Source organism: Monomorium pharaonis, chromosome 3, assembly GCF_013373865.1.
Source record: "Monomorium pharaonis isolate MP-MQ-018 chromosome 3, ASM1337386v2, whole genome shotgun sequence".
Classification (NCBI taxonomy): domain Eukaryota; kingdom Metazoa; phylum Arthropoda; class Insecta; order Hymenoptera; family Formicidae; genus Monomorium; species Monomorium pharaonis.
In genome coordinates, this window is record NC_050469.1 from 11,351,028 (window position 1) to 11,371,101 (window position 20,074).

Here is a 20,074-nt window from a genome sequence, read left to right on the forward strand (position 1 = left end):
GATGTAGAATTAATAACGATAACTAATGATCTTAATTGTTAAAACTCGTCAATTAAATTAATAACAGAAAGAAAAGAAAAACAAAATAAAGTGAGATAAAGTAAAAATTATGAAATACGTTTTCATTTTTAAATCTAAACTTCCTTGCTAATACTAACTAAATTGTATATTTTTATTCTACCTTAAACAATAAAATTTCAAAAAGAATTTACACTGTACGAAAAAGAAATTCTAGTTACAATTTCTCTTTATCTTCAAACCTGTAGAAATTTTCTTCGTGTTAGTCTAAACACTGCTCTCTCAGCTTTTTTTTTTGGTAGCAACGATCATCACGATGATCTTTTCGTATCGAGGCCACGACCCTCCTCGAGATTTCGAAGACGACCCTGAACACGGACAAGGATAAGCCCCTCGATAAGTTTGCTTCCGTGGTCAATCCTTTAAAGCGGACGTGCGGAAGTATCCGCGGCCGATCCGCTTCACAATCCTCACTCCTTGGCGCGCAATCCCGTAGCGCTATATCCTCGAAATTTTCTTCCTTCTCCATTTCCTTTCCCTTATTTCCCGATTGTTACAGTCGCGGGCGGGCGCTCGGGCGGAATTAAATCCCCCGGATCTCCCGTGCTTTGCCGGATACCGGAATAAATCTATCGGTAATCGAATGACAGATTGCCGATCGAGCGACATTTTTTAATGAATCCAATCGAAATACCTTCCGCACACTGGCGTTACGCGTTACGGCGTGCAATTGAATTTGTCTCGCGCCGACGACATTATAGCGGCGTTGCGCGCCAGTACCTCGCGATGGCATCATTTATTTATGTCGCACTCGTATAATGCACGTTCGAGCAGGTCGTGTGCAAGAGATAGCAATTCGATCGAAAGGTCTTCAACACGGCAAACTCGTTTCCGCGAGCCTATCTGCTGACCCAAATGTGGTAAGCGTCATACGTTGCGTACGACGTCCCTGCTTTACATAGTAAAATTATACGTGATCAAATTTAGAGTCGGAGAACTTCTTGAGGAAAATATTATTGGATGTTATCGCTTTTTAGTGTGTAGCATACAAAATTCAAGATCCGTTCTTCGTTTTACGATGTAATAAAACTACATTGAGAAAAAGTGTTAAGTTGACTACATTTCCTAACTAAGTTTTCTAATTAAACTTTGTCTATTCAAATTTTTATATATTTCCATTAACTGTGCAAATGCTTGAATTGAAATTTGTGCATTTAAGTTAAATGCATAAATTCTTGAACTGACAACATTTTAATTTAGTTGGAAAATTTTGTCAAATCAACAATATTTTTTTTTAGTGTAGTTTATAGAATAAATTTTAACTGGTTGGATTAACTCTGACAAATAATAAAAATTTAACAATAATTACCATTATTGCTATTTTTCTATGGAAAAACTGAGGTGAAATAATAATAGATAAAGTCATATATGTGTACACATAAGTGCAACAAATTTAACATATAACAGAGTTCTTAATACATAAATATTATATGCACTTGAATTTTGTAGAGAAGACTGGAGCTATAGTTGATCAACTCTACAATTTTATTTCTTTAATATAATTCACAAAAGATTAAAAATTTATTTATGTTTGATTAATTATTTTAATTATAGCATATTTTTTCAATCCATTTAATTTTATTGTTACGTGTCAATAATTGCTTTATTGCTAAAGTGATTTGTAAATTAGATGTCTCTAAAGTAAAACAATAAAGAAATTATTATAAACATCAACAATATCAAAATACTAATTAACACGTGTAATCTGTAAACCCAAGGTAGGAGTAATCTAATTCGTCTCACTGATTCATTTTTGGAGGAAAAAAAAAACACTGTAGTATGCCAATAATAAAAAAAAATCAAAATGAATTATAGGTATATATTAAGTAACATCTACTCTCTAATTAGATTTATCAAATACTCTGATAATTGCATAATAATTTAAAAACAAAAATGTTACAAATGTGCATTTACCTATATGAGTTTTTGATAACACTTCGTAATTCATAAACAATATGCATATGGGCCAAAATATTTCGGGTAACTGAGCGGCAATGTTGTTGCGTGTACAAATATAATTATAGCTATCTCCAGTGTTTTGTTTTACTTATAGATCCAATTAGTTAACTTACCCCTTATTAATCAACTAGCTTCAGTTTTCTCTCATAAAGTGTTCACGTATAGCTTGCTTGAAAATTAGGAGTTAGAAAAAAAGTCTATATAAATAATCTGTTACAACGAAACCTACAACGAAACTTATAACATTATATTTTTTTTAATAGAATAATTCATCGTTATTGCGATATCAATCATTCGAGATCATTTAATTTAAATCAGCATAAATTCATATTTTCACGATTTATTATATACGACACTGGTATACATGATAATAATATGACAAATTAAATACCGACGTCTTCTGAAGTACGGATACCGTATTTCCAAGCAATTAACAGCGAGAAATGGTGTGCAATTAACGTTATGAGACTCTATTTACACGAGTGAGCTTTGTCAAAGATAAAATTACTCGACGTCGTTATGATACTTTCCCAAGATAGCTAAATATTAATTAGTCCCATTTTCCGTCTCGTTTGTACATCTTCTATCGTTGAGAGAAGGGAATTTTATGCGTCATCCGTCAGGTGCATAAAATGCATATTATGCAGAATACGGTGCAGGAAACGAGGATGGTCATTCTCGTCGAGGTAGGCAATTGACCGCGAGTCGCTACTCGATTGTCCGGACACGAACAATCTTTTTTGGTCCACTGGACATATCATTACGCTTACATAGCCCGTTTGCAATGCAAGGAAAATAGATTTGCATATAAAGCGACTAATTCATCATGTCTGCCGCGAACTAGCCGCTAGCTTTGCTTTTCTAATCGATTCCAGGTCATCGTTCTAGATCATTTATTTTGCATTCGTTCCAGAAACGATTTTTTCAGACGATTATTAATCATTTTATCTCATACACGCTATGTTTATGTTACGTATTTCGTAATAATGTTATCTCGTTAGCTGTACGAGTTTTTAATTGTTCCTTTGCATGTCTTCATAACTGAGGAGGAGAACGCATCAAAATTTGATGCGTTGGACATTAAACAATAATAACGTTAAACATTAGAATTAACAAGCACCGCAACCGTATTGTATAAAATATTTCTCTTTCTCGCAATTTTTTGTAGACGAGTTCGGCATCCATTCTTTAATTGTCAAAAACATGATTTGTCTAGAAGCAGCGCAAAACAAAATAGAAATAAAAGCGTGCAATCGACCGATCCTGTTTTTTCGCCGAAACAGATATCGAGTGATCCGCTACGCTCTACGTGCGCTCCTTTAACTGATAAACCGTCGAGCTAACGAATCGAAAGGAAAAAGAATAGAAGGACACAAAAGAAGCACGACGATGTCGGAACCGCCAAGGTATAAAAGTGCTGGAGTCTAGATGAGAGAAGATAGCGGAAAGTGGGAGGCGATAGGAACATAGCAAGAAGAAACAGATACCCGGCGCCACGACGGCGACTTCCTTCGTGCGCTGCCACCAAACGTCGAAGGTGCATTAAACTTTGGCAAGCATGCCAGGGTAACGTCACCACTTTCCCTGCATCGGGCTCGGCCGTTCTACGGAGCGGAAGCAAATGCCGCTTTAATGGACGATTTCGAGCTCGAACGGCCTTAAATGCTGCATTTAACGGTGCTGCAGTCGAAACTATTTTTATCGATAACGAAAACAATTTTCGTGCTATTAAACGCTGCATTTGACGAGAATATAACTCGAAGCACCGGTAGAACAGAAAACAAACGGTCATTACAACTCACTCAACATCATAAAAAAAATCAATAAACTAACAATTAATTTATTATACAAAATGTGAGATATATAAATTATATTATTTTCTCTCAGCATTCTGCTTTATCGTTTTTTTTTTATTTTCGTCACTTTTTTATGACTACATGCAAACGAAACGAAATAGGTTCGCGAGCGGACGGATTGGATGGCTTTGGTCGAGACGAAGAAGAACGTGAATACTACGACCAGCCATCTGTGGTATGTACGTGGGTCAAGGGTCGTAACGCTCTTTTGGGTGTCATGACCCTCGGCACACGACAACGATCCGGTAGCTTTTGGGGGCTGTGACCCTTTCGCCGTATGACGACGACGATCTTGCCCCCTCGACGATAGTTCGTCTGATACGACGCGGGGAGTAATTCCGTGGTTGGCCGCGTACATTCGTCGTTCATCCCGAACAAGGATACGCCCGGTCGAGATGTTCGGAAGTTTCTCCGAAAATGAAATCCCTCGAATGACAAGCATTTCACTCTCGACAATCTCTCGATGTGAATAGGGAGTAAGAAAAATTTTTCCGACAATTAATGTTAAATAGGATAATAAAATATAAAATAGAGTTAATAGACTATTAATAAGTAAATAAAATATAAATTAATAATAATAAAATATAAAATATAAGTTAATGAAAATAAATATGAAAGTTAACAGGTTACTCTCTAAATCGTAGCTTGCAATCAGTGTGTTATCACTGATGTGAAGTAGTTTACTTATAATTTTCACTTAATTGCAATTTAGAGGCTACTAATAAGTTAATAAATATAAATATAAAAGAGAAAACAGAGTGAACTGATATTACACTATTTTTCTCAAAGATACTTTTAAAGATACGTCTCGATGAAGCAGTTTATAGCATCTCATATAGAAAACTCTCGTGCTCTTTGTAATATGAAAAGAAGAGCATAAAGATTGACGATTACAACGCATAGATTTGCGACAGGTGTCGCGAAAGGAGGAATGGAGGTATCAAACATTTTAAAGACGCTACCATACGCGAAACAGTCAGGCGATTGGCGAACGCCTATCAAGAGGGCTGTGGAAATTACCCGGTTTGCCTTGTCTGACATGCGGTCACGTGATGGGAGGGTGAGTTTCGGTGTCTGGTACCAGTGCGATCGGAGGAATTGATGTTCACGCGTGTTTCAAGCACGACTTACAGCCGGCAGAATGAATGTACATACTGTCGTGTATAGGCAAGTATTCGCGGTATCCTGACACGGAGTAGTCGGGATGCCCGCACGCTCCTGTAAGACGCCCTTACGTCGCGGTGGCACGTCGAGAGTGTAAATACAACGCCGATAACGAAGACCGCCAATAACGATAGATCGTCGCGTAGTATTAAAGCGATTGTCAATTTCGATAATTCGGTACGTTGGCGCAAGAGAAAATTTTCTCGGTGAAGCTCGGAGTCTAAACCGACTCGAAATCTTCAAATTAAATGATACGATCGAGGACGATAATGATGCGGTTCCTATAGCGCAGCATAAATCGCAAATACCGATCTTTGTAACACTAGTTGCAATGTATATTTATATATTAACTAGACCACAACATTGCGCGCGCTTCGCGCGCGCCACTTAGCATTTTTATATTGAACATTGCACTTTTTTTTCTTCTGTAATATTACTCTTACACACTTTATCATATTTAATGCCCTTCTCTATCTCACGCTCTTTCTCCCACTCTCTAAATTATTAATTATAATATTAATGATATTAATTATATTATTTTCATATTGTTCAATATTACTCTTACACTTTACTTTCTTATTTAATCCTCTTCTTTATCTCTCACGCTCTCCCACTCTCCTCCCTCCACCCCTCTCTCACTCTCTAAACACAAATTAGTGATTATATTATATTTTCATGTTTCTTAATATCACTCTTACATACTTTATCTAAATACTTAATCCCCTTTAAATAAATTAAAAATTATAATATATTATATGTAATGTTACCTGTTAATTTTCAATCAATTTTCAAAACTTTCACTTTCTGGCGAACTCTTTAGAAAATTATTGTACGCGTCCGGAACTATAGGAAAACTGTGTTAAAATAAATAGAATTCTCGATATTCGATTAGCATTTCCCGTCAACCCTCAAAATTCAAGTTTTCCGGAAAATATAATTGTTTAAAAAATGTTTTAATTAATTATATCACCTGAATTCTATAGCAAATTATTGTACGCGTCCGGAACTATGTGAGAATTACGTTAAAATAAATAGATCAGTCGATATTTGATTAGCATTTCAGGTCTAGCTTTAAAAATTCAAGTTTTCCGGGCAAAATAATTGTTTAAAAAATGTTTTTATTAATTATAACACCGTAACTTTCCAAAAACTATTGTACGCGTCCAGAACTATATGAAAACTGCGTTAAAATAAATAGAACTGTTGATATTCGATTTGCATTTCACGTCTAGCCCTCAAAATTCAAGTTTTTCGGGCAAAATAATTGTTTAAAAAATGTTTTAATTAATTATATTACCAAAACTCTTTAGAAAATTATTGTACGCGTCTGAAACTATATGAGAACTGCGTTAAAATAAATAAAACTAGCGATATTTGAACAGCATCTCACCTTTAGCCCTCAAAAGTCAAGTTTTTCGGACAAAATAATTGTTTAAAAAATGTTTTAATTAATTATAACACCGTAACTTTTTAAAAAACTCTTGTAGGCGTCCAGAACTATATGAGAATTACGTTAAAATACATAGATCTGTCGATATTCGATTAGCACTTATCGTGTAGCCTCAAATATTCAAGTTTTTTGGGCAAAATAATTGTTTAAAAAATGTTTTAATTAATTATATCACCTGAACTTTATAGAAACATATTGTAAGCGTCCCGAACTATATGAGAATTACGTTAAAATAAATAGATCTGTCGATATTCGATTAGCACTTGTCGTGTAGCCTTAGAAATTCAAGTTTTTCAAGCAAAATAATTGTTTAAAAAATGTTCTAATTAATTATATCACCGGAACTTTACAGAAACATATTGTACGCGTCCCGAACTATATGAATATTACGTTAAAATAAATAGATCTGTCGATATTCGATTAGCACTTGTCGTGTAGCCTCAAAAATTCAAGTTTTTCAAGCATAATAATTGTTTAAAAAATGTTCTAATTAATTATATCACCGAAACTTTACAGAAACATATTGTACGCGTCCCGAACTATAAGAGAATTACGTTAAAATAAATAGATCTGTCGATATTCAAATAGCACTTGACGTGTAGCCTTAGAAGTTCAAGTTTTTCAGGCAAAATAATTGTTTAAAAAATGTTCTAATTAATTATATCACCGGAACTTTACAGAAACATATTGTACGCGTCCCGAACTATATGAGAATTACGTTAAAATAATTAGATCTGTCGATATTCAAATAGCACTTGACGTGTAGCCTTAGAAATTCAAGTTTTTCGGGCAAAATAATTGTTTAAAAAATGTTTTAATTAATTATATCACCTGAACTTTATAGAAACATATTGTACGCGTCCCGAACTATATGAGAATTACGTTAAAATAATTAGATCTGTCGATATTCGATTAGCACTTGTCGTGTAGCCATAAAAATTCAAGTTTTTCAAGCAAAATAATTGTTTAAAAAATGTTCTAATTAATTATATCACCGGAACTTTATAGAAACATATTGTACGCGTCCCGAACTATATGAGAATTACGTTAAAATAATTAGATCTGTCGATATTCGATAAGCACTTGTCGTGTAGCCTTAGAAATTCAAGTTTTTCAAGCATAATAATTGTTTAAAAAATGTTCTAATTAATTATATCACCGGAACTTTATAGAAACATATTGTACGCGTCCCGAACTATATGAGAAATACGTTAAAATAAATAGATCTGTCGATATTCAAATAGCACTTGACGTGTAGCCTTAGAAATTCAAGTTTTTCGGGCAAAATAATTGTTTAAAAAATGTTCTAATTAATTATATCACCTGAATTTTATACAAACATATTGTACGCGTCCCGAACTATATGAGAATTACGTTAAAATAATTAGATCTGTCGATATTCGATTAGCACTTGTCGTGTAGCCTTAGAAATTCAAGTTTTTCAAGCAAAATAATTATTTAAATAATGTTCTAATTAATTATATCACCGGAACTTTACAGAAACATATTGTACGCGTCCCGAACTATATGAGAATTACGTTCAAATAAATAGATCTGTCGATATTCAATTAGCACTTGTCGTGTAACCATAAAAATTCAAGTTTTTCAAGCAAAATAATTGTTTAAAAAATGTTCTAATTAATTATATCACCGGAACTTTACAGAAACATATTGTACGCTTCCCGAACTATATGAAAATTACGTTAAAATAATTAGATCTGTCGATATTCGATTAGCACTTGTCGTGTAGCCTTAGAAATTCAAGTTTTTCAAGCAAAATAATTGTTTAAAAAATGTTCTAATTAATTATATCACCGGAACTTTACAGAAACATATTGTACGCGTCCCGAACTATATGAGAATTACGTTCAAATAAATAGATCTGTCGATATTCAAATAGCACTTGACGTGTAGCCTTAGAAATTCAAGTTTTTCGGGCAAAATAATTGTTTAAAAAATGTTTTAATTAATTATATCACCTGAACTTTATAGAAACAGATTGTACGCGTCCCGAACTATATGAGAATTACGTTAAAATACATAGATCTGTCGATATTCGATTAGCACTTGTCGTGTAGCCTCAAAAATTCAAGTTTTTTGGGCAAAATAATTGTTTAAAAAATGTTTTAATTAATTATATCACCTGAACTTTATAGAAACATTTTGTAAGCGTCCCGAACTATATGAGAATTACGTTAAAATAATTAGATCTGTCGATATTCAAATAGCACTTGACGTGTAGCCTTAGAAATTCAAGTTTTTCGGGCAAAATAATTGTTTAAAAAATGTTCTAATTAATTATATCACCTGAACTTTATAGAAACATATTGTACGCGTCCCGAACTATATGAAAATTACGTTAAAATAATTAGATCTGTCGATATTCGATTAGCACTTGTCGTGTAGCCATAAAAATTCAAGTTTTTCAAGCAAAATAATTGTTTAAAAAATGTTCTAATTAATTATATCACCGGAACTTTATAGAAACATATTGTACGCGTCCCGAACTATATGAGAATTACGTTAAAATAATTAGATCTGTCGATATTCGATTAGCACTTGTCGTGTAGCCTTAGAAATTCAAGTTTTTCAAGCATAATAATTGTTTAAAAAAAGTTCTAATTAATTATATCACCGGAACTTTACAGAAACATATTGTACGCGTCCCGAACTATATGAATATTACGTTAAAATAAATAGATCTGTCGATATTCGATTAGCACTTGTCGTGTAGCCTCAAAAATTCAAGTTTTTCAAGCATAATAATTGTTTAAAAAATGTTCTAATTAATTATATCACCGAAACTTTACAGAAACATATTGTACGCGTCCCGAACTATATGAGAATTACGTTAAAATAAATAGATCTGTCGATATTCAAATAGCACTTGACGTGTAGCCTTAGAAGTTCAAGTTTTTCAGGCAAAATAATTGTTTAAAAAATGTTCTAATTAATTATATCACCTGAATTTTATACAAACATATTGTACGCGTCCCGAACTATATGAGAATTACGTTAAAATAATTAGATCTGTCGATATTCGATTAGCACTTGTCGTGTAGCCTTAGAAATTCAAGTTTTTCAAGCAAAATAATTATTTAAATAATGTTCTAATTAATTATATCACCGGAACTTTACAGAAACATATTGTACGCGTCCCGAACTATATGAGAATTACGTTCAAATAAATAGATCTGTCGATATTCAATTAGCACTTGTCGTGTAACCATAAAAATTCAAGTTTTTCAAGCAAAATAATTGTTTAAAAAATGTTCTAATTAATTATATCACCGGAACTTTACAGAAACATATTGTACGCTTCCCGAACTATATGAAAATTACGTTAAAATAATTAGATCTGTCGATATTCGATTAGCACTTGTCGTGTAGCCTCAAAAATTCAAGTTTTTTGGGCAAAATAATTGTTTAAAAAATGTTTTAATTAATTATATCACCTGAACTTTATAGAAACATTTTGTAAGCGTCCCGAACTATATGAGAATTACGTTAAAATAATTAGATCTGTCGATATTCAAATAGCACTTGACGTGTAGCCTTAGAAATTCAAGTTTTTCGGGCAAAATAATTGTTTAAAAAATGTTCTAATTAATTATATCACCTGAACTTTATAGAAACATATTGTACGCGTCCCGAACTATATGAGAATTACGTTAAAATAATTAGATCTGTCGATATTCGATTAGCACTTGTCGTGTAGCCATAAAAATTCAAGTTTTTCAAGCAAAATAATTGTTTAAAAAATGTTCTAATTAATTATATCACCGGAACTTTATAGAAACATATTGTACGCGTCCCGAACTATATGAGAATTACGTTAAAATAATTAGATCTGTCGATATTCGATTAGCACTTGTCGTGTAGCCTTAGAAATTCAAGTTTTTCAAGCATAATAATTGTTTAAAAAATGTTCTAATTAATTATATCACCGGAACTTTATAGAAACATATTGTACGCGTCCCGAACTATATGAGAATTACGTTAAAATAAATAGATCTGTCGATATTCAAATAGCACTTGACGTGTAGCCTTAGAAATTCAAGTTTTTCGGGCAAAATAATTGTTTAAAAAATGTTCTAATTAATTATATCACCTGAATTTTATACAAACATATTGTACGCGTCCCGAACTATATGAGAATTACGTTAAAATAATTAGATCTGTCGATATTCGATTAGCACTTGTCGTGTAGCCTTAGAAATTCAAGTTTTTCAAGCAAAATAATTGTTTAAAAAATGTTTTAATTAATTATATCACCTGAAATTTATAGAAACATATTGTACGCGTCCCGAACTATATGAGAATTACGTTAAAATACATAGATCTGTCGATATTCGATTAGCACTTGTCGTGTAGCCTCAAAAATTCAAGTTTTTTGGGCAAAATAATTGTTTAAAAAATGTTTTAATTAATTATATCACCTGAACTTTATAGAAACATATTGTAAGCGTCCCGAACTGTATGAGAATTACGTTAAAATAATTAGATCTGTCGATATTCGATTAGCACTTGTCGTGTAGCCTTAGAAATTCAAGTTTTTCAAGCAAAATAATTGTTTAAATAATGTTCTAATTAATTATATCACCGGAACTTTACAGAAACATATTGTACGCGTCCCGAACTATATGAGAATTACGTTAAAATAAATAGATCTGTCGATATTCAAATAGCACTTGACGTGTAGCCTTAGAAGTTCAAGTTTTTCAGGCAAAATAATTGTTTAAAAAATGTTCTAATTAATTATATCACCTGAATTTTATACAAACATATTGTACGCGTCCCGAACTATATGAGAATTACGTTAAAATAATTAGATCTGTCGATATTCGATTAGCACTTGTCGTGTAGCCTTAGAAATTCAAGTTTTTCAAGCAAAATAATTATTTAAATAATGTTCTAATTAATTATATCACCGGAACTTTACAGAAACATATTGTACGCGTCCCGAACTATATGAGAATTACGTTAAAATAATAAGATCTGTCGATATTCGATTAGCACTTGTCGTGTAGCCTTAGAAATTCAAGTTTTTCAAGCAAAATAATTGTTTAAAAAATGTTCTAATTAATTATATCACCGGAACTTTACAGAAACATATTGTACGCGTCCCGAACTATATGAGAATTACGTTAAAATACATAGATCTGTCGATATTCGATTAGCACTTGTCGTGTAGCCTTAGAAATTCAAGTTTTTCAAGCAAAATAATTGTTTAAAAAATGTTCTAATTAATTATATCACCGGAACTTTACAGAAACATATTGTACGCGTCCCGAACTATATGAGAATTACGTTAAAATAATAAGATCTGTCGATATTCGATTAGCACTTGTCGTGTAGCCTTAGAAATTCAAGTTTTTCAAGCATAATAATTGTTTAAAAAAAGTTCTAATTAATTATATCACCGGAACTTTACAGAAACATATTGTACGCGTCCCGAACTATATGAATATTACGTTAAAATAAATAGATCTGTCGATATTCGATTAGCACTTGTCGTGTAGCCTCAAAAATTCAAGTTTTTCAAGCATAATAATTGTTTAAAAAATGTTCTAATTAATTATATCACCGAAACTTTACAGAAACATATTGTACGCGTCCCGAACTATATGAGAATTACGTTAAAATAAATAGATCTGTCGATATTCAAATAGCACTTGACGTGTAGCCTTAGAAGTTCAAGTTTTTCAGGCAAAATAATTGTTTAAAAAATGTTCTAATTAATTATATCACCTGAATTTTATACAAACATATTGTACGCGTCCCGAACTATATGAGAATTACGTTAAAATAATTAGATCTGTCGATATTCGATTAGCACTTGTCGTGTAGCCTTAGAAATTCAAGTTTTTCAAGCAAAATAATTATTTAAATAATGTTCTAATTAATTATATCACCGGAACTTTACAGAAACATATTGTACGCGTCCCGAACTATATGAGAATTACGTTAAAATACATAGATCTGTCGATATTCGATTAGCACTTGTCGTGTAGCCTTAGAAATTCAAGTTTTTCAAGCAAAATAATTGTTTAAAAAATGTTCTAATTAATTATATCACCGGAACTTTACAGAAACATATTGTACGCGTCCCGAACTATATGAGAATTACGTTAAAATACATAGATCTGTCGATATTCGATTAGCACTTGTCGTGTAGCCTTAGAAATTCAAGTTTTTCAAGCAAAATAATTGTTTAAAAAATGTTCTAATTAATTATATCACCGGAACTTTACAGAAACATATTGTACGCGTCCCGAACTATATGAGAATTACGTTAAAATAATAAGATCTGTCGATATTCGATTAGCACTTGTCGTGTAGCCTTAGAAATTCAAGTTTTTCAAGCAAAATAATTGTTTAAAAAATGTTCTAATTAATTATATCACCGGAACTTTATAGAAACATATTGTACGCGTCCCGAACTATATGAGAATTACGTTAAAATAATAAGATCTGTCGATATTCGATTAGCACTTGTCGTGTAGCCTTAGAAATTCAAGTTTTTCAAGCAAAATAATTGTTTAAAAAATGTTCTAATTAATTATATCACCGGAACTTTACAGAAACATATTGTACGCGTCCCGAACTATATGAGAATTACGTTAAAATAAATAGATCTGTCGATATTCGATTAGCACTTGTCGTGTAGCCTCAAAAATTCAAGTTTTTCAAGCATAATAATTGTTTAAAAAATGTTCTAATTAATTATATCACCGAAACTTTACAGAAACATATTGTACGCGTCCCGAACTATATGAGAATTACGTTAAAATAAATAGATCTGTCGATATTCAAATAGCACTTGACGTGTAGCCTTAGAAGTTCAAGTTTTTCAGGCAAAATAATTGTTTAAAAAATGTTCTAATTAATTATATCACCTGAATTTTATACAAACATATTGTACGCGTCCCGAACTATATGAGAATTACGTTAAAATAATTAGATCTGTCGATATTCGATTAGCACTTGTCGTGTAGCCTTAGAAATTCAAGTTTTTCAAGCAAAATAATTATTTAAATAATGTTCTAATTAATTATATCACCGGAACTTTACAGAAACATATTGTACGCGTCCCGAACTATATGAGAATTACGTTCAAATAAATAGATCTGTCGATATTCGATTAGCACTTGTCGTGTAACCATAAAAATTCAAGTTTTTCAAGCAAAATAATTGTTTAAAAAATATTCTAATTAATTATATCACCGGAACTTTACAGAAACATATTGTACGCGTCCCGAACTATATGAGAATTACGTTCAAGTAAATAGATCTGTCGATATTCGATTAGCACTTGTCGTGTAGGCATAAAAATTCAAGTTTTTCGGGCAAAATAATTGTTTAAAAAATGTTCTAATTAATTATATCACCGAAACTTTACAGAAACATATTGTACGCGTCCCGAACTATAAGAGAATTACGTTAAAATAAATAGATCTGTCGATATTCAAATAGCACTTGACGTGTAGCCTTAGAAGTTCAAGTTTTTCAGGCAAAATAATTGTTTAAAAAATGTTCTAATTAATTATATCACCTGAATTTTATACAAACATATTGTACGCGTCCCGAACTATATGAGAATTACGTTAAAATAATTAGATCTGTCGATATTCGATTAGCACTTGTCGTGTAGCCTTAGAAATTCAAGTTTTTCAAGCAAAATAATTATTTAAATAATGTTCTAATTAATTATATCACCTGAATTTTATACAAACATATTGTACGCGTCCCGAACTATATGAGAATTACGTTAAAATAATTAGATCTGTCGATATTCGATTAGCACTTGTCGTGTAGCCTTAGAAATTCAAGTTTTTCAAGCAAAATAATTATTTAAATAATGTTCTAATTAATTATATCACCGGAACTTTACAGAAACATATTGTACGCGTCCCGAACTATATGAGAATTACGTTCAAATAAATAGATCTGTCGATATTCGATTAGCACTTGTCGTGTAACCATAAAAATTCAAGTTTTTCAAGCAAAATAATTGTTTAAAAAATGTTCTAATTAATTATATCACCGGAACTTTACAGAAACATATTGTACGCGTCCCGAACTATATGAGAATTACGTTAAAATAATTAGATCTGTCGATATTCAAATAGCACTTGACGTGTAGCCTTAGAAATTCAAGTTTTTCGGGCAAAATAATTGTTTAAAAAATGTTTTAATTAATTATATCACCTGAACTTTATAGAAACATATTGTACGCGTCCCGAACTATATGAGAATTACGTTAAAATACATAGATCTGTCGATATTCGATTAGCACTTGTCGTGTAGCCTCAAAAATTCAAGTTTTTTGGGCAAAATAATTGTTTAAAAAATGTTTTAATTAATTATATCACCTGAACTTTATAGAAACATATTGTAAGCGTCCCGAACTATATGAGAATTACGTTAAAATAAGTAGATCTGTCGATATTCGATTAGCACTTGTCGTGTAGCCTTAGAAATTCAAGTTTTTCAAGCAAAATAATTGTTTAAAAAATGTTCTAATTAATTATATCACCGGAACTTTACAGAAACATATTGTACGCGTCCGGAACTATATGAAAACTGCGTTAAAATAAATAAATCTGTCGATATTCAATTAGCACTTCACGTCCAGCTTTCAAAATTCAAGTTTTCCGGGCAAAATAATTTTAAAAAAAATGTTTTTATTAATTACAACACCATAACTTTTTTAAAAACTATTGACACACGTTTAATCGGCATCGCGGAAAAGCGACAACAATACTTCGAGAGATGCGAGTATTGATGCCATGCCCTTTTTTAGAAAGGATTCTTACTTCTCCCCCCCCCCCCTTTCTCTCTTTCTCTCTCTCTCTCTTTCTCTTCCTCTCGTATATTTTTTATTTGGCTCTTTTTTCTTTTTCCCTGATTTCTTGTAATTATTTCAATCAGCTATCAAAAGTGACAGTTTGGCAGCTGAAAATGACACGAAGTAGTTTGACAGCTGGAAATGACACGAAGTGAAGACAGTCACAACGCACTTAACAACTTTATAGCAAGACAGCCAATCAGCATCTCGGAAAAGCGGCAACAATAAATTCGATTCGATTTAACATCTCCTTTTTTAGATAGGATACAGTCGCAGGGTGTATGGGTTTTTATTTTTTAAATATTTTCCTAATTATATAAACAGATTATTAGCGTCTCAGGTACTTTTCCTCTAGAACTGGCCAATCACAGTTATTTCATTCTCAGAATAATGGCCGTGATTGGCCTTATAACGTCATTAATCGCTCCCGGAGCGATTAACCTAAGTCAGTCGAAAACGCTAGAAATGTTTATCGGTATTAATATAGTTAAAAATAAGTATTGATTCGATTTAGCAATATTTAAACTCCGAGGAACAAGGAAATGCCGCTTTAGGAAGGCTATGCTTATGAAGGAATATTGGCGATTTTTTCGCAATGATTTTGTTACTTTGCAATAAATGTTTCCAAGTAATTCATGAAGCAAAAATAGGTCATCTGCATCTTCTTTCAAACTGTAGAAAATTACAAAGCTCTGCGATTGTACTATTGGCCTTTCATTCGCTTGAACATTGATCAAGCGTAATAATGTACCAGAACCGTGTAATAGTTCTCACAATCCCTGTAGTCCCTAATGTATCGCGTTATTAACTCATGTGTAGGTCACCGTAGGTCCGTTTCAGATCCATGGTACTCCGGGGACGTTTACTTACAGCGCAAACGAAAATGAACGTTTCCACAGAGATTTAAGTGCATACTTATAAATTTTAGAAAACGACGGCATAAGAAGCATATGTACATATGCACTTTGCCAACGAGCAGTTTCATCCTTGCGCGGCCATACACCAATGTGTCAAATCAATAAAAAAAATTCAAAGCGCGAATTAATTAAGTACGATTATACTTAATTTTTCTGTCATTTTGTGTTTTTATGGCGTTATATGATTGATAAAGCTTATTGTTGGTATTCAACTAATTGCGATAGCTATATATGTGTTTTCAACTACTTAACGAAAATCAATTGTTCTCTTGCCTACTTAAGTAGCTCCCTTATTACGACCAAAATTATTCTAATTCAATATTAATACGTTATTTTAACAATACTTTTATAAATATAAAAATTCAACATTCTAGTTCTAGATTTATACTTTTATTAAAATATTATTAATAATAATTTCCATAATATAACAATTTTTATAATATTTAAGACCTCATTTAACCCTCGGTTTGATGTGATAACCTGTGACCTACCAATGCGTCAAAACTCGACCTAATGTATTAAAAGTACATGAAATATGTAATATTTTTAGCAAATAAGATAAGATACATAAATATTCTAATATTTATTTTATAATATAAAGCAAAAACAAAGCACATTCGAACTAATGAGATTTTTTCTTCTTTAATACTACTTTATTTTACGATTTTTATTTTTTGCTCATCGTAATTCTCTGCGTTATTGAAAACGTAAGCACTTTCTCGACTCAAAAGATAACTGCACGTAATTTTCAAATTTCAGGCGTTTAACCTGGCATAGTTTGCGTGGAAAACAACGCGGAACGTAAGTTTGCAACTACGACACGAAAGATAGCGGTAACCTCCGCTGTATTATGAGTCCGAATACTGTCAGTCGCACCTTCCGGCTGCACGCGATTCGACGACGTCTACAATTTCCGGCAGACGTCGCGCTCCTTGGTGCCAACGCCTTGGTTTCTCGTACCGTGGTTAGCGACACGTCGTGCGCAAACGGTTGTACGCAATCGTGCTGCAATAATCTGTAAAGCCGAATTGACAGGAGATGCTGGGAGTTACCGTATCCCGCAAACATCGTGTAACCAGAGAAAGACAGAGGGGAAACGAGATGAAAACAAAATGTAGAGAATGAAGAAGAGCGATACGCTTTAGCTTTTATTATAATCATAGCTTTCATGCTTTGCCTATTGCTTCAAAGTATTTATAGAGTATGTCACAAATTTTGTTCTTGATTTAATGATCAATTTTATTGAGTAGTGTATGTACGCGCGTGTGTGCGAAATTAATTAAAACTATATCGATAATTATAAAAAAAAAAAAAAAGAAATTTATTTCATTTATATTTATAAAATACACGATTTTACGTTAACCAAATTTAATAAATAAAAGAGATTTAAATAAGATAAAATTCGTCATCTTGATTTTATACAGAGAGTAAGAATAGACAATAAACAAGAAGACGTGACGTGATACAAGCGACGTGGCTGTTCACAACTGACCAGCTGCAGCCAGGAATTAAACGCTCGATTAGCCTCAAGCTCAAATCACCAGAAGACGACGTCTGCTAAGAGCAGACTCTATCGACGTTGCAGTGCACCGGCAACGATCGATGAATGATTAACGCACCGACACATGTCACACGGCTGCAGACGAAACCTTTGTCCGTTGGTTAATTGAAAGTCATCATTAACTAATGGAGGGATTGATCAAACAGTAAGATTGAAACATTAATCTTACATGACAAGCTTTCTGAGCCAACAATTCAAAATGAATGACGATATTATATATTTGTGTACAATTTAACGTTATTGTGGTTGCAATTATTATTAGCAATGACGTTTCTCCAATAAAATATATATATATATACAAATTTACATGCTAACAAATATGCAATTAATATTAATTTTAACTTCAAAGATTAAATATGCAATTATTTTATGTCCTACAAGTCAATATATCGTCGCATATAAACAAACTGGTAACATTAAGGTGTATTATTTTTGCAATGTTATATAAACATTCATTTAATAAATAAAAATTAATTTATAGGTTGTTTTAATGGATATATAAGACATATACGATATCTTAAGAAATCGACTTATAACCTTAAGATTTTGTCATATATATTGCTAAAAATTTAAACGGATAAATAAATAAATTAGTAGTAAAATTGCCCTTTGTACAACGGAAGACTTCAAAGGCGGGGAAACAATCAATTCTGCAAATGCATCACATTCCCGTAAGAGAAAGTTCGTGTTTTTCGCGCGGAGCGAAAAACACGGGCGGTGTTCTCGACGCGTCGCTACTTTTACTGCGATGCAACTTAAAAAGCACGTACGAAGAGAATCTAGCCCCATTTCTACGTGCTTGAATTACGAGACGTTGCTTGCCCCCGAGTCTCACTCGAGTCACTGAACCTGATAGAGGAGGAAACTAAGATCGCAATAAGTCGACTGACAATGTACATTATCAGCGCCAACTCATTATCAGCATGGCAACTCGAATCCGTATTGATTCGCGCTGTTGTGCATCCATTGTTACATGGCTTCTCTCTGCTTCTAACGATGTTTATCTATTTTTTGTGAAAAGCGCTCAATTTACGCATGCGTCATATTTGTTGGCAAAAAGACTTTAATTATGTAATCGACATCAATCCTGCTAAATTATATATCTCACTGAGAGAGAAAAGTGTCTGATATTTCTGATTATAAAATAAGTAGCTATTTTAATTAGTCATAATTCTATTCCATTATTTTATTATATTTCATGTTATTATATTATTATTATTATTATATTATTATTATTATATTAATATATATATATATATATATATATATAATTTGTACATGTTTTTTACATAATAAATGCATAATTACACCAACAATAAATAACTTTTTTTTCGCTACTTTATTGTGATAATAGTAATTGTACATTAAAATAATAATTAATAACTATAATTTATATCGTTAGCACAATTATAATTATACAAATGGCTCCAAAAATAACTGTAAATTATAATTAAATTATAGCAATTGCGATAACTTTTTCTCTCAATGCTCGCTTTCATTTTTTAATCAAATCTTTTTTAAAAAAGTCTGTGCTCTCAATATTATTAAAATCAGAACCATAATCTCCTGCAAGTAAACAAATATAATGTTTTTGATTCTCGCCGCTGTATCCCGCGGATAATCGTCGAGTCACTTCGCTTTATTCAATGTCGGGAGCGAGCATAATTGTTCTCCTCTGCTCTTTGCGAGTAAAGCACGGGGAATGCGTGATGCCGCGACATTCCTCCCTGCCGTTTTCCCCCGTTCCACGCCACGCCGCGGAGTGGAGCAATCCTCTCCGAGGAGGAGACACTCCGGCGCCAGACTCCGGGCAGATATAGTTATATACGGCCGCGCCGTGCGCGCGGCGTGCGCGGGTTGTCCTTCCATAAACTCGCGGGAGACGCTGAGCAATCGCATCGAAGACAAACGGCTCTAGGAATTTTAACCTCGCGATTACACTACATCTATCTCGTCGCCGTCCCGTGCTCCAGACACAGGGAATGTTCTATAACTTGCAAAATGCAAACGCCGTCCTCAAAAGAGATTCCGTTTGTCATCGCGAAGGATAGAACTCGGATGACGGACGTGAAAGCACCGTTATCTTTGTCTTTCTTATCGCCTTTCTCGCATATTACATTTTTAGAAATCCCATCGCGAGACTCGACGGCGAGACTACTGCACGTCTAATTATTTTGAATTCTAATTATTCTGTTTTCGAGAAAATGTAGATTTCAGATATCAAAGATCAGCACTCAC

General features: G+C 32.7%; 1 protein-coding gene across 3 annotated transcripts in view; it reads right to left on the reverse strand.

Moving 5' to 3' along the window:
- LOC105837787 (protein madd-4) overlaps nt 1–20,074 on the reverse strand; it is a 208,534-nt gene that overhangs the window by 121,240 nt on the left and 67,220 nt on the right. The window lies entirely within an intron of this gene.